The sequence below is a fragment of the Topomyia yanbarensis genome, chromosome 2 (assembly GCF_030247195.1).
Source record: "Topomyia yanbarensis strain Yona2022 chromosome 2, ASM3024719v1, whole genome shotgun sequence".
Taxonomy (NCBI): domain Eukaryota; kingdom Metazoa; phylum Arthropoda; class Insecta; order Diptera; family Culicidae; genus Topomyia; species Topomyia yanbarensis.
Window position 1 is genome coordinate 295,613,983 of NC_080671.1, and position 13,422 is coordinate 295,627,404.

At 37.7% G+C, this 13,422-nt stretch overlaps 2 protein-coding genes across 11 annotated transcripts in view; one reads left to right on the top strand and one right to left on the bottom strand.

Annotated features, from left to right (window-relative positions):
- Positions 1–13,422, top strand: part of LOC131683301 (protein sex-lethal-like) — an 814,973-nt gene that overhangs the window by 658,614 nt on the left and 142,937 nt on the right. The window lies entirely within an intron of this gene.
- LOC131683299 (cartilage-associated protein-like) overlaps positions 1–13,422 on the bottom strand; it is a 651,036-nt gene that overhangs the window by 210,273 nt on the left and 427,341 nt on the right. The gene's annotated exons all lie outside the window — the stretch shown is intronic.

A 13,422-nucleotide genomic window follows, 5' to 3' on the forward strand; every position in this document is an offset into this window, starting at 1 on the left:
GTTTTTGTGGGAGAGAGAGACCGGTTTGTTAAGTTTTTAGTCGACAGTTGATACGTCGGAGGCGTGGTCATCGGCATCCTCGACAAGTGGTGTTTTGACAGCAAATCGCGGGTAGACGAATTTGCCTACCGCGGTGGCAGAAATCGACAGCGATCGTGCCTGTACATACAGAAAAAATATATTGTATTGGTGTCGTCGCGCAATTCTAATTGACGAGAGGGGAGGCGTCAGAGGTAAACCCATTTTCTCTATTTGTCTACCGCAGAAGCGATACGACGAATAAGGAAAACAAGTAGCACCAAAAATTGCCGCATCGACAGTGGGGTTTTCGCAGCAAGCCACAGGTAGTCACATTTGTCTACCGCGGTGGTGGAATCGGGGGGAGCGCGCTTGTGGTGGTGATACCGACGAGCAGCTTAACCGGAGAGAGTTTTGAAGTGTTGCAGGTAGGCCTATTTCTCTACTGAAGAAACAACGCGACGAAGAAGGACAGCAAGTGTGACATTGTCAAATAACGGGCACCGAGTTAACAATGTAACACACGAGGTGTTTTCTACCGGTGTCTTCGTCACGTCATAGAAAGCAGATAACAGGTATATTTTTCATTCCTTTTTGTGATAGTTTTTCTTGATAGGTAAAATGGATAACGAGATGGGAGAACGAGTAACAAATCCTCCTCCTAAGCCTTCTGCTGAAAATGTAAACCCGGTTAGAATTAAAATTTACCCAGAGTCGTCAACGGGACCATGGATAGTATTTATTAGGCGTAAAGTAAATGCGCTAAATATCATCCAAATTTCGAAAGATTTGACTTCGCGATTCTCGGATGTAAAAGAGATAGTCAAAGTTAATAAAGATAAAATACGCATTGTCGTTGGTAGTCTCAAACAAGCCAATGCGATTGCTTTTTGCGAGCTTTTTACGCGTGAATATAGAGCGTATATTCCTGCAAAGGAAATTGAAATTGATGGGGTCATCACAGAATCGAGTTTGACTGTTGATGACTTAATTAAGCATGGGGTTGGTCGTTTCAAAGACACCATACTTAAAGACGTAAAGATACTTGAATGCAAGCAATTACATTCAGTATCACACGAAGGAGATAAAAAAGTTTATCGACTGTTTATCTTGTAAACAGCTTGGCCACACAGCCACTTACTGTTCCAATAAGGCACGGTGTGGCAAATGTGGGGGTTCTCATCAAGAGGATACATGCAGTAAAGATTCAGAAAAATGTTTAATGTGCGGAGAAAACTCGCATGAGCTCCTTGCATGCCCCATTTATAAATTGCGCGAGGATAAAATTAAACGATCCTTGAAGTAGAGGTCTAAGCGCTCCTATGCAGAAATGTTAAAAAATGCTACCCCTAAACCCATCTTCCTAGAAAACACTTACACATCTCTATTTTCGGAACAGTCTGACTCTGACGGAGCGTGTGAAGGTACAACATTTGTTTTACCCGGAAATTCCAGAAAAAAGAAAACAGTCTTCTTTTCCCAAACTGCCAAGAAAGGGCCTTAAAATTTCTCCGCCAATAGATAAACTGCGCCCAAAGCCGAAAAATTCCGATTCAAAACCGAAGTCAATTCCGTCCGGTTTAGGGAATGTACAATCCAAACAGAACACCATTACTGGAAATAATAAAATTTCGACTTCCTCTGAGCCTCAGCCGGGGGTAGAATTATTGAAATTTTCTGAAATTGTTGATTAAATTTTTAAAGCATTCAATATTTCTGAACCACTAAAGAGTATACTTTCAGCTTTCCTCCCAACAATTAGAACATTTTTAGAGCAACTGATTGCTCAATGGCCCATCCTTGCAGCAATTATATCTTTCGATGGATAATTCAACTCCTAAGGTGAAAGACTCCATCACTGTTTTACAGTGGAATTGCAGAAGTATCAAAATTCCTTAAAAATTTTACTGCATAATTTAAAATGCGATGCTTTTGCTCTATGTGAAACATGGCTTACCTCAAACATTAATTTCAACTTAAATGATTTCAACATTATTCGCCTAGATCGAGACACCCCGTATGGAGGAGTGCTTCTAGAAATTAAAAAGTGCTATTCTTTCTATAGAATTACCATCCTCATGATTGCTGGCATTGAGGCTGTAGCAGTCCAATCGAATATTAAAGGCAAAGACATGTCTATCGCTTCTATATATATATATATATATATATATATATATATATATATATATATATATATATATATATATATATATATATATATATATATATATATATATATATATATATATATATATATATATATATATATATATATATATATATATATATATATATATATATATATATATATATATATATATATATATATATATATATATATATATATATATATATATATATATATATATATATATATATATATATATATATATATATATATATATATATATATATATATATATACCTCCCAAAGTTCAAATTGGACAACGTCAAATTTTTGAGGTAGTGGAATCCATGGCTGCTCCGCGTCTGATACTGGGAGACTTCAACTCGCACGGAGTATTGTTAGGTTCTCTCTACAATGATAATCGATCCTCTTTGATATACAATGTTTGTGACGAATTTAATATGACAGTTTTAAATACAGGCGAAGCAACACGTATCCCCAGACCTCCTGCACGTCCAAGTGCATTAGATCTATCTCTGTGCTCGACATCACTTCGGTTAGATTGCACGTGGAAGGTTGTACCTGATCCTCACGGTAGCGATCATTTGCCAATCGTTGCACAGTGGGCAAAAAGCGACCCCCAGAGGCAGTTAATTAGTCGCCGCGGGATTCCTATCATAATTTATATATGAAAAGTTGCGGAATTTGATAAGAAATCAAACGCACCTAGTTTGGTCCACTGCACGCATCTGTGGCCAGAGTCACGGGGGTTTGAGTACCCGGAGTATTCCGGTATTAGACAAAAAGTGATTCCCAGAGGCACTTAACTGATCGCCGCAGATTTTCTGCCATAATTTATATATTAAAAGTTGCGGAATTTGATAAGAAATCGAATGCAACTGGTTTGGTCCACTGCACGCATTTGTGGCCAGAGTCACGGGGGTTTGAGTACCCGGAGTATTCCGGTATTAGACAAAAAGTGATTCCCAGAGGCACTCAGTTAGTCGCCGCGGGATTCCTATTATAATTTATATACGAAAAGTTGCGGAATTTGATAAGAAATCAAACGCACCTAGTTCGGTCTACTGCACGCATCTGTGGCCAGAGCTAGGGTGGTTTGAGTACCCGGAGAACTCCCGTTATTAGGCAAAAAGTGATTTCCAGAGGCACTAAATTAGTTGCCGCGGGATTTCTATAATAATTTATATATGAAAAGTTGCGGAATTTGATAAGAAATCAAATGCAACTGGTTTGGTCCACTGCACGCATCTGTGGCCAGAGTCACGGGGGTTTGAGTACCCGGTGTATTCCGGTATTAGACAAAAATGATTCCCAGAGGCACTTAACTGATCGCCGCAGGTTTCGTATCATAATTTATATATGAAATGTTGCGGAATTTGATAAGAAATCAAACGCAACTGGTTTGGTCCACTGCACACGTCTGTGGCCACAGTTACGAGTGTTTGAGTACCCGGAGTATTCCGGTATTAGACAAAAAGTGATTCCCAGAGGCACTTAACTGCTCGCCGCAGGTTTCCTACCATAATTTATATACTAAAAGTTGCGGAATTTGTATTCCGGTATTAGACAAAAATGATTCCAAAAATATTGGAACAACTTTAAACGTTATGTTGTCGAAAATATATTGTACATAAACATTTATTGTGGGCTTTTATATTACCAAATGAGATCTACTCAAAATTATCACTGAAACCCCTGAAACTCTTTCCTAAACTACTACATGCACAAATATTCTATCAAGTGATATACGCTGTTGATTTCTACGCGTTGCTATGCCTACCTAGATCATCAATAATCATCAAACCAACTGGTTCACTCGACATTCTAAGTCAAAATAACTTTTCATTCACTCAAGTGCATTCTGTTAGTGTTCAATATGGTAACAAACCGAGAGTTAAGTTTAATTTTTTTCGAGTTAGGTCAGGATAAAAAGAAGTTCGCTGCGTGGATTCGTGACGAACATGTCTCCGTAGACTGCGAGATATGGACAAAAACATTTCTAAGAAAATGGAAAAGGAATCCAAGCCAAATTCGTTTTTTTCAACGAAACGGTATCTGGCTGGATATGGAAATTGAGGTAGGAATCACGCTAGTTTAGTAACATTATATATATATATATATATATATATATATATATATATATATATATATATATATATATATATATATATATATATATATATATATATATATATATATATATATATATATATATATATATATATATATATATATATATATATATATATATATATATATATATATATATATATATATATATATAAACATCTACAATGTGTATTTTGTTCCTAGTTACCGGTAATAAATAGTGAAGGGGTTGATGCTGAAGCTGCTGCTTTACCGTCTCGCATTGGACGCAAAAGAAAAATGTTCACAGAGTTGAATAAGCGCATAAAACGTCGCCATGCTCACTGCCTAGCCAACGAAGAAAATAGTGTGGAGAAGCTTCTGATGGCAGCAGAAAGCATTGCAAAACTAAATAAATTTAAAAATATGCAAACGATTTTGAAGAGATTGAGAACAGGAGGAGAGTCGTTCGCAAAATCACTTTTAGAAAAACCTACATTGCATCCTGTATCAACCGAAAGCTCTCTTCAGCTAAAAACAGAGCTATGTTTGAGCAAAAGGAAATACCAATCAATAGCACGTTTTTTGAAATTTGAGTTTGAGCAAGACTTATTGCAACCATGGGAAAAGGTTGAAAACTAATTGCTTTGGTTATATTGTCATTTATTAATTAGACTTCACTTTTTTCTAAGATTGTCAAGTATCGCGATTTAATTATCCCTCCGTTTGAACAACCAAATCGGGAACTTGGGTTTTTGGCGGTGAAAGTTCCGTTGCGTACCCTAATACAACAACAAATAAGCCGCACTATTCAATGCTATTTATCCGTAAAAACAATTAGAAATTTCACAACTATAGCAAATGGTTGCATCGTAAGAATCGCTGGAGGATTGGATTCGGCTACCGGATGTAGCCAATACAACCAACAAGGAATTATTGGCGAAGACAATTCTCTTTTGGTAGCAAATATGATGATATTATCGATTGAAACTAAAGAAAATAAAAATATATGGAGAAATCCTGCTCCGCAATCCAATTGAATGGTTCGTCCAACACTAATGGGCTGGACGAAAGAGACTTCAGACTTAACAATACAACTTTATAAAAATTTTATCGATGACGTCAATGAAATATAACCGAAATCCGATCACAATCGAATTCGAAAGTGTACAACTTCCATTGACCATAGACGCAGTATACACTTTGATTGATGGCAAAGTTGCAAATGCGATAGTCGGCAACGGAAATACGCATAAATGACCCATGTGCTTGAGCCGAGATTATAGCATAGGCCCATCCTATATGCATTCCATGATTAACACCGTGGAATGGCTAATTAAGCATGCTGCAAAAGAAGCCTGTTCTTGTAAAGCATTAACACATCCCGATGTAGTCACAACCATTAAAGAAATTTCGCAAGGATTGGAAAAGGAATTTGCGGTTAGGGTGAATCGTGCACAACCTGGTGGCGCAGGCAATTCAAATACGGGTAATAAGATGTCTGAATAACTTCTTATGTTAATGATAATTACATAAACAATTTTTAGCCTCTCCCGTTATCGTTCTACTCCGAAGAAGCTGGAGAATCTGCTCATCATAGGCACAAGATGAATCGATTGTATTCATCACGGAAGGCAAGTTTCCCAACAATAATTTAATTATTTAAACATGTCGATATTGAATTAGGTGTCGCCTGAAGGAAATCTCGAGGATATGCTAGTAGCTGCTCTAGCGTGGACGGATCCATGTATCGCGGATCGCATCATCTCTAAGTCTAGTAAAACCAAACGAACGAAGAATACGCAGTTTGATGAAAAAATTCGGCAATACTTAAAGAGATCAAATGATAATTTAGACACTTTGGTAGAATTAGACTTTGATGCCGGATTGAATTCAGATTCTGACTAATTTTAATCATTATATTTCTATTACTTTTAATTTTATATTTCTTTACAATTTTGACCATTTATCAGTGTTAGTTGAGGAGTTCATTTACGATAGTCCTGTACCAGAATTTCAATCTAAAATTAGGGTAATACAAGTTTTAACTGTAATTTTCGCGAACATTTATCTGTCATTGAATGGTAACAAATAACACAAAGCCTAAAAAGTCTCTAACTAAATTCTAGTTTGATTTTTTTTTTCTAAACATAGCCGTGGTTGTTGTTTCGCGTAATATGAATTAGCACAGCAAATAGACAGAATATAATAAATGTAGTCCAGGGTTATGAAACTCGAATCAGATCTTTATTTCGATTCCATTATTTTATGCTTTCACGTTATTATATTTACCGAAGCGTGATGTCTATAATATAATATGGCTTCACCCTACTACTGCCCTCATAGAAAATAGCAGCGAAAAAATAATTTTTTATTGAATCGGAAAAAAAAATCAAATTACTCCAAATTTAATTTATTCATCACGAAAATACCCAAATACGCTACACTCTCCTATTACCACACTCTTCTAAATTCCATAAATAACATCCGCGAACAAAAATATTATCCTATCGCAATTGTTAACACTTGGAAACTAAAATGAAAATGAATAAAGTCGAATATTTTGGCAGTTTTACTACTTTACCCTAATACCAGGAATTTTTCGGATACTAAAACCCTGACTGGTGACTCTGGTCACAGATGCGTGCAGTGCACAGTGGTCGCAATGGTACCAAAACGTGCGTTTAATTAATGGTGCTTTAGGAGTTGATTTTAGCGATTTGGTGTGTTAGAAACACTTTTTCAGAATGGAAGCCCCCTTCTTTTGATGTATACTGAATTGTGATTAATCCACCTTAAACTGAGATAGAAAATTTATTTCCACTAACTTTTAAGATAGAGGCACGTTGTAAATGACAAAGTTATAGAAAATTTTACTGCGAGAAAAGTTGTTGAACATGAAAACTCTCCAAAATGTAGTGGTGTTGAGATAAAGCACGTTGTTTGTGAGAGGTACCCAAAAACATCATTTTTTAATTATAACTTTTATCTGAGATTTTTACAAATCTTCAAATGTTTCATGAAGTTGTTGAATTTAAGAAATTGCAGATATTTGTCGAAGACGTCAACATTTTTTATTTAAAAACTTAAGAGTTATTAAATAAAGTGGGTTAAGAATACCGCCATTTCGAACGACAATTACTAAGAGATGTGGAAATATGTGGAAGACATTTCGATTCCATGAGAAAGACAGTGACAAGTACTATAAGAAAAAATACTACTCACAACGGGCATCTACCGGCCTGTATATAAAAATACTTTCCGGCAATGCATGTTTTGCATTTTGTAACAAAATAATTACAACATTTTAAGCATAACTTTTTATATCAATTGTTTCTATGTGTTATTCTATTCTACGAATATTCTAAAAAATCTTTGGAAATGTCAAAGTACACATATGAATCCATAACTCTCAGCTCTGTAGTCTCCAACTTACGAATTATTCATAAACTCGCACAACAACAAAAGTGATCAACTACAAAATGTGCAAAAAATTTCGGCTGTCTTTACAAGAGCAAAAACCATTACAAACAGTATTAGGGTTACTGCGCCCTAATTCATCTTAGGTCCTCTTTTCATCCCACCCATTTGAGCTCATTAGTTAGAGAAGTATTTGCTATCTCTATTCAACGCATTAGCTCAAATGGTAGGATTAAAAAGGGCACGTTGTACTCGGCTTTACGCTTCGCTCAAACGCGAGCATTTCACATTTTTCAGGCAAAAAGTTTAACTGTACTGCTTCTTAGAAACGAAGGAAAGATGGTGATACTTACTTAAGCACAATCCAGTCACGAAACGAAACGAAATAGTGACACCCCGACTAATGAGATGGATAAGGGCTTGTATACCCTTTATGCCGTTTTAATGAAACGATTACGTGACCGGAATTGTCAATAATTCTTTTGCAAGCACGCATTGAATGATTAAATATTTGAAATTAACCCTCAAAAAGGCAAGCGAAAATTGTGATTTCATAAAGCATCGCTTCTAAGACCCAATGAAACAAAAAGCCTCTTTTTTGTCATTTTACCTGTGAGAGAATCGAAAGCCCGAAAACGCTCGGTCTTTTGTATTTCGAATTACAAGTTCATTGAAACTGGGGAACTAGCCTCTGAGACCGCTTGCTTTTTGTGGGTTAAAATTTGACAGAGATGTAATATATAGGTGAAAATATTTTTCTAAAGATTTTCTGGCAAGTCGAATCCTAAATAGCAACTCTGACTACATAGTCGTTTCGTAAAAATGATATCTAATACTCTTTGCTATGGTTCATACTCATGAAAATACAGTAAAACTTTTTAAACGTCTCTAGTGCTCACTTTCCAAATCCTGTTAATTTATGAATAACTCGTAAGTTTCAGATAACAGAAATTCAAAGTTCACGATTTATATGTGTATTTATTACTCTCAATAATTTTTTAGAATATTCGACACATAGAAAAAAAATCGCTAAAGAATTTATGCTGAAAAAGTCGTACTTATTTTGTTACAAAATGCAAAACACACATTGTCGGAAAGTATTTTTGTATACAGGTCGGTGGATGCCCGTTGTAAGTAATATTTTTTCTTATAGTACTTGTCACTGTCTTTCTCACAGAATCGAAATGTCTTCCACATATTTCCACATCTCTTAGTAATTGTCGTTCAAAATGGCGGTATTCTTAACCCACTTTATTTAATAACTCTTACGTTTTAAAATAAAAAATGTTGACGTTTTCGACAAATATTTGTATTTTCTTAATTTCAACAACTTCATGGAACATTTGAAGTATTGCAAAAATCCCAGAAAAAAGTTATAATGAAAAAATGATTTTTAGGTGCCTCCCACAAACAACGCGCTTTATCTCAACACGACTACATTTTGGAGAGTTTGCATGTTCAACAAGTTTTCTATCTCACTTTTAGGTGGATTAATCACAATTCAGTATACATCAAAAGAAGGGGGCTTCTATTTTGAAAAAGTGTTTCTAACACACCAAATCGCTAAAATCAACTCCTAGAGCGCCATTAATTAAACGCACGTTTTGGTACCATTGCGACCACTGTGCAGTGGACCAAACCAGTTGCGTTTGATTTCTTATCAAATTCCGCAACTTTTTATATACAAATTACGATAGGAAACCTGCGGCGATTAGTTAAGTGCCTCTGGGAATCATTTTTTGTCTAATACCGGAATACTCCGGGTACTCAAACCCCCGTGAATCTGGCCACAAATGCATACAGTGGACCAAACCAGTTGCGTTTGATTTCTTATCAAATTCCGCAACTTTTCATATATAAATTATGATACGAAACCTGCGGCGATCAGTTAAGTGCCTCTGGGAATCATTTTTGTCTAATACCGGAATACTCCGGGTACTCAAACCCCCGTGACTCTGGCCACAGATGCGTGCAGTGGACCAAACCAGTTGCGTTTGATTTCTTATCAAATTCCGCAACTTTTCATATACAAATTACGATAGGAAACCTGCGGCGATTAGTTAAGTGCCTCTGGGAATCATTTTTTGTCTAATACCGGAATACTCCGGGTACTCAAACCCCCGTGACTCTGGCCACAAATGCATACAGTGGACCAAACCAGTTGCGTTTGATTTCTTATCAAATTCCGCAACTTTTCATATATAAATTATGATACGAAACCTGCGGCGATCAGTTAAGTGCCTCTGGGAATCATTTTTGTCTAATACGAAATGTCTTCCACATATTTCCACATCTCTTAGTAATTGTCGTTCAAAATGGCGGTATTCTTAACCCACTTTATTTAATAACTCTTACGTTTTAAAATAAAAAATGTTGACGTTTTCGACAAATATTTGTATTTTCTTAATTTCAATAACTTCATGGAACATTTGAAGTATTGCAAAAATCCCAGAAAAAAGTTATAATGAAAAAATGATTTTTAGGTGCCTCCCACAAACAACGCGCTTTATCTCAACACGACTACATTTTGGAGAGTTTGCATGTTCAACAAGTTTTCTATCTCACTTTTAGGTGGATTAATCACAATTCAGTATACATCAAAAGAAGGGGGCTTCTATTTTGAAAAAGTGTTTCTAACACACCAAATCGCTAAAATCAACTCCTAGAGCGCCATTAATTAAACGCACGTTTTGGTACCATTGCGACCACTGTGCAGTGGACCAAACCAGTTGCGTTTGATTTCTTATCAAATTCCGCAACTTTTTATATACAAATTACGATAGGAAACCTGCGGCGATTAGTTAAGTGCCTCTGGGAATCATTTTTTGTCTAATACCGGAATACTCCGGGTACTCAAACCCCCGTGAATCTGGCCACAAATGCATACAGTGGACCAAACCAGTTGCGTTTGATTTCTTATCAAATTCCGCAACTTTTCATATATAAATTATGATACGAAACCTGCGGCGATCAGTTAAGTGCCTCTGGGAATCATTTTTGTCTAATACCGGAATACTCCGGGTACTCAAACCCCCGTGACTCTGGCCACAGATGCATGCAGTGGACCAAACCAGTTGCATTTGATTTCTTATCAAATTCCGCAACTTTTCATATATAAATTATTATAGAAATCCCGCGGCAACTAATTTAGTGCCTCTGGAAATCACTTTTTGCCCAATACCGGGAGTTCTCCGGGTACTCAAACCCCCCTAGCTCTGGCCACAGATAAGTGCAGTGGACCAAACTAGGTGCGTTTGATTTCTTATCAAATTCCGCAACTTTTCATATTTAAATTATGATAGGAATCCCGCGGCGACTAATTGAGTGCCTCTGGGAATCACTTTTTGTCTAATACCGGAATACTCCGGGTACTCAAACCCCCGTGACTCTGGCCACAGATGCGTGCAGTGGACCAAAGCAGTTGCATTTGATTTCTTATCAAATTCCGCAACTTTTCATATATAAATTATTATAGAAATCCCGCGGCAACTAATTTAGTGCCTCTGGAAATCACTTTTTGCCCAATACCGGGAGTTCTCCGGGTACTCAAACCCCCCTAGCTCTGGCCACAGATGCGTGCAGTGGACCAAACTAGATGCGTTTGATTTCTTATCAAATTCCGCAACTTTTCATATTTAAATTATGATAGGAATCCCGCGGCGACTAATTGAGTGCCTCTGGGAATCACTTTTTGTCTAATACCGGAATACTCCGGGTACTCAAACCCCCGTGACTCCGGCCACAGATGCATGCAACTTTTCATATATAAATTTTTATAGAAATCCCGCGGCAACTAATGTAGTGCCTCTGGAAATCACTTTTTGCCCAATACCGGGAGTTCTCTGGGTACTCAAACCCCCCTAGCTCTGGCCACAGATGCGTGTAGTGGACCAAACCAGTTGCATTTGATTTCTTATCAAATTCCGCAATTTTTCACATATAAATTATAATAGGAATCCGGCGGCGACTGATTAAGTGCCTCTGGGAATCACTTTTTGTCTAATACCGGAATACTCCGGGTACTCAAACACTCGTAACTGTGGCCACCGACGCGTGCAGTGGACCATACTAGTTGCGTTTGATTTCTTATCAAATTCCACAACTTTTCATATATAAATTATTATAGAAATCCCGCGGCAACTAATTTAGTGCCTCTGGAAATCACTTTTTGCCTAAAACCGGGAGTTCTCCGGGTACTCAAACCCCCCTAGCTCTGGCCACAGATGCGTGCAGTGGACCAAGCCAGTTGCATTTGATTTCTTATCAAATTCCGCAACTTTTCATATATAAATTACGATAGGAAACCTGCGGCGATCAGTTAAGTGCCTCTGGGAATCACTTTTTGTCTAATACCGGAATACTCCGGGTACTCAAACCCCCGTGACTCTGGTCACAGATGCGTGCATTGGACCAAACCAGTTGCATTTGATTTCTTATCAAATTCCGCAACTTTTCATATATAAATTATTATAGAAATCCCGCGGCAACTAATTTAGTGCCTCTGGAAATCACTTTTTGCCCAATACCGGGAGTTCTCCGGGTACTCAAACCCCCCTAGCTCTGGCCACAGATGCGTGCAGTGGACCAAACTAGATGCGTTTGATTTCTTATCTAATTCCGCAACTTTTCATATATAAATTACGATAGGAAACCTGCGGCGATCAGTTAAGTGCCTCTGGGAATCACTTTTTGTCTAATACCGGAATACTCCGGGTACTCAAACCCCCGTGACTCTGGCCACAGATGCGTGCAGTGGACCAAACCAGTTGCATTTGATTTCTTATCAAATTCCGCAATTTTTCACATATAAATTATAATAGGAATCCGGCGGCGACTGATTGAGTGCCTCTGGGAATCACTTTTTGTCTAATACCGTAATACTCCGGGTACTCAAACCCCCCTAGCTCTGGCCACAGATGCGTGCAGTGGACCAAACTAGGTGCGTTTGATTTCTTATCGAATTACGCAACTTTTCATATATAAATTATTATAGAAATCCCGCGGCAACTAATTTAGTGCCTCTGGAAATCACTTTTTGCCCAATACCGGGAGTTCTCCGGGTACTCAAATCCCCCTAGCTCTGGCCACAGATGCGTGCAGTGGACCAAACTAGATGCGTTTGATTTCTTATCTAATTCCGCAACTTTTCATATATAAATTACGATAGGAAACCTGCGGCGATCAGTTAAGTGCCTCTGGGAATCACTTTTTGTCTAATACCGGAATACTCCGGGTACTCAAACCCCCGTGACTCTGGCCACAGATGCGTGCAGTGGACCAAACCAGTTGCATTTGATTTCTTATCAAATTCCGCAATTTTTCACATATAAATTATAATAGGAATCCGGCGGCGACTGATTGAGTGCCTCTGGGAATCAATTTTTGTCTAATACCGGAATACTCCGGGTACTCAAACCCCCCTAGCTCTGGCCACAGATGCGTGCAGTGGACCAAACTAGGTGCGTTTGATTTCTTATCAAATTACGCAACTTTTCATATATAAATTATGATAGGAATCCCGCGGCGACTAATTAAGTGCCTCTGGGGGTCGCTTTTTGCCCACTGTGCATCGGTGCATGTGGGCATAAAGAATATTTGCGGGACGTATCCTTACTGCAGGAACTTGTAGCCAAACTTCCACCTTCTATCAGATTAGACTGGGCCAGGCAGTGTAGAAATCTTCGAAAGGTGAATTTAGCCGTTTTCAGTAAATGGGTTTATACGCTTGCTGATGATGCCTGTATCGT